Raw genomic sequence first — 2,858 nt, forward strand, 5'->3', positions numbered from 1 at the left:
CACTATGGGTGGTAGCATTTCTAGCAATTTTATTTATGTTTATCTTTCATTTTAATAATGTTTTTGGCCATTTTTGAGAGAAAAACATCCTTTTAAACATATGTTTTGCTGTCAGGCATTATAGGAGTATTTTCAGGGGTTTTAGTATAAATATGTTCAGGGTAATTTTCACCTAGGAGCATTTGGATAATTTTTACATCCAAAGTAACTTATAAATTCCAAATTAATTCATTGATATTGGCCATATTGTGCTTGACAGCCAAGTTCAATCTTGCTACCTAGATATTAATATCTAGATCTTATCTCTAAGTAATTAAACTACAAGGCTTGCATTGTTAGATATTTTTTAATATATAGAAAGTAGATTATAGAAGAGCTCTGATAGCTAACATGCTCATACTCTTGGACTAGCATTACCCAAAGTGTGCTCTTTATCTTGGATAGTGTTAATTGAGGGGAAAAGAAGCTGGGAGTGGCAGCAGAAGAGGCATTCAGTAGATCAAGAAGGCTGATGGGGCGCCTGGGTGGCGCAGTCGGTTGAGCGTCCGACTTCAGCCAGGTCACAATCTCGCGGTCCGGGAGTTCGAGCCCCGCGTCGGGCTCTGGGCTGATGGCTCAGAGCCTGGAGCCTGTTTCCGATTCTGTGTCTCCCTCTCTCTCCGCCCCTCCCCCGTTCATGCTCTGTCTCTCTCTGTCCCAAAAATGAATGAACGTTGAAAAAAAAAAAAAAATTAAAAAAAAAAAAAAAAAGAAGGCTGATAAACACAATGCAAAACTAATGACTTCTCAAAGTCTTGAAAACGCTAAAATTCATTCTGATAATATCAAAGGGTTTATGATATGACATGTATTCCCAAATAAAACCACAGTATCACCCCCTTCGATGTAACAGAAAATTTTATTACGCTCACATTCATAGGAATGTATTTTGGAAGACATACTTTTAGACCATTTCTTTACTTAGGTTAGAAATCAACTCTTGCCTAGAAGGTTTACTCATTGTATTTGTTTTTTAACATGAAAAGAGTGCTTCTTCTACATTTACAACTGAATAAGCCTAAACTGTGACTATACCAGTTCTTTCCTTGGATTGCCTTCTTTTACATTTTGCACATTCTGTACTTGCCACCCCAGGCCTCTTCATAAGGAGTCTAAGCCTGTAACATCACCCTGTACTCTGGGCTGATTCTTACCACAGTCCTTTGCATCTAACTGCTGAACTATATCAGTATTCTTTGCTTTGCAGTGTAACTCCAGGCTAATGGCTCTCACAGATTCTGAAGAAGTTTGTATAGACTTACAGAGCTCTTTCTCTTCTATACCATCGATGGCTATCAGAAGACAAGGGAAGTCACTCTTCCTGTTTGACTCAAGACGGCATTTCTAGTTGGTATTTTAACTTGGAAGTTTGAGGCATGAGTTCCAGTATGTATGTTTATTTGGCTACGTGCAAATAAGTACATCTCTTTAAATCTTTTTATTTGTTCTGCTGTATCTATCTTTAGTCAACACATGTGTATTAGGTACCTATTCTCTATTATTCCTGAGATAGTCGTGGGTGCAATTACTATATTTACTATGGCATCTTGAGTTAGTAAATTCCTAACTGAGATGTGGCTGCGTAGACCAATGAGAGAAAGATTTGGGGAAAAGTGTGGTCTAAGATATTCATTTAAAACATGATTTTTGGAGGGAAAGAGTTAAGCTAGATCTTCTTATGAACTGCTTACTATGTAGGATTACAGTTTACCACACAGGATTACAGGATTATTTAGCTAGTAGACTAAACAAAAACTAAGGAAATTAGTAAAGAAGTGCCACCAGAAAAAGTATCTGGAAGGCATTTGATGCTTCTAAAGAAGCATTATAATATTCCTGATGAGAAGAATCAGAAGTTCATTGAATTCTCACCATTTATTTTATTATCACTATTTTTTCATTTAAAATCATATAAGTGTAACTGTGTTTGCTTTATTGGGTTGTTGTAACAAAAACATCACAAACTGGGTGGCTTAAAACTACAAAGTTTTAATAAAATTATTAATATTTATGGAAATTTACAGAAGTTTATTCTTTCACAGTTCTGGGGACTAGAAATCTGAGATCACAGTGTTGACAGGACTGTGTCTTCTCTGACGTTATAGGGAAGAATCTGTCCATGCCTCTCTCCCTTAGCTTCTGGTGACTTCTGACAATAGTTAGTGTCCCATGGTTTTAGCTTCATCACCCCATTTTCTGCCTTCATCTTAATATGGCCCCCTGTCTCTGCACTATTCAACCTGCTATAAGTGTGGCATGTTTTAATAAAAGATTAAAAAATAAGTGCCAGTGAAATAGAGTTAGTAGAAATTTGGTAGGAATATTTTGGGTCAATATAATGATGTCTCTTATAATCATTTCATCTATCCATAGTTTTGCTTCTGATCCCAAAAGGAGAATATTCTTTTTCAATATAATTATACGTATGTTACTTATATTTAACCTTCCACTTTGTCTCTAGAATTAAAGCTCCAAGACAGGAGGGATTTTTTTTTTTCTTTTTCAAAACCAACAAACTCAGAAAGTATTCTACACATTATGATTGAATAAATTAGTTAAATTAAGTACACAAAATATCAAATGATGCTGCATTACTTCTATTCCTATTTTATTCTTTTTACTCTCATATTTCTTTAATGTGTCCTTTGTTTTACATTCTGCCACATGAGACATGCTTTATTTGCTTTATCTTCCGTTGTACTTTGGAAAGTAACTTTAAGTGTTCCTTTAAAAAGCTGAAGTAGGGCAACTGGGTGGCTCAGTTGGTTGGGCATCCAACTTCAGCTCAGGTCATGATCTCATGGTCAGTGAGTTTGAGC

Source organism: Puma concolor, chromosome B1 (genome assembly GCF_028749965.1).
Source record: "Puma concolor isolate L17-30 chromosome B1, mPumCon1.1.hap2, whole genome shotgun sequence".
Taxonomy (NCBI): domain Eukaryota; kingdom Metazoa; phylum Chordata; class Mammalia; order Carnivora; family Felidae; genus Puma; species Puma concolor.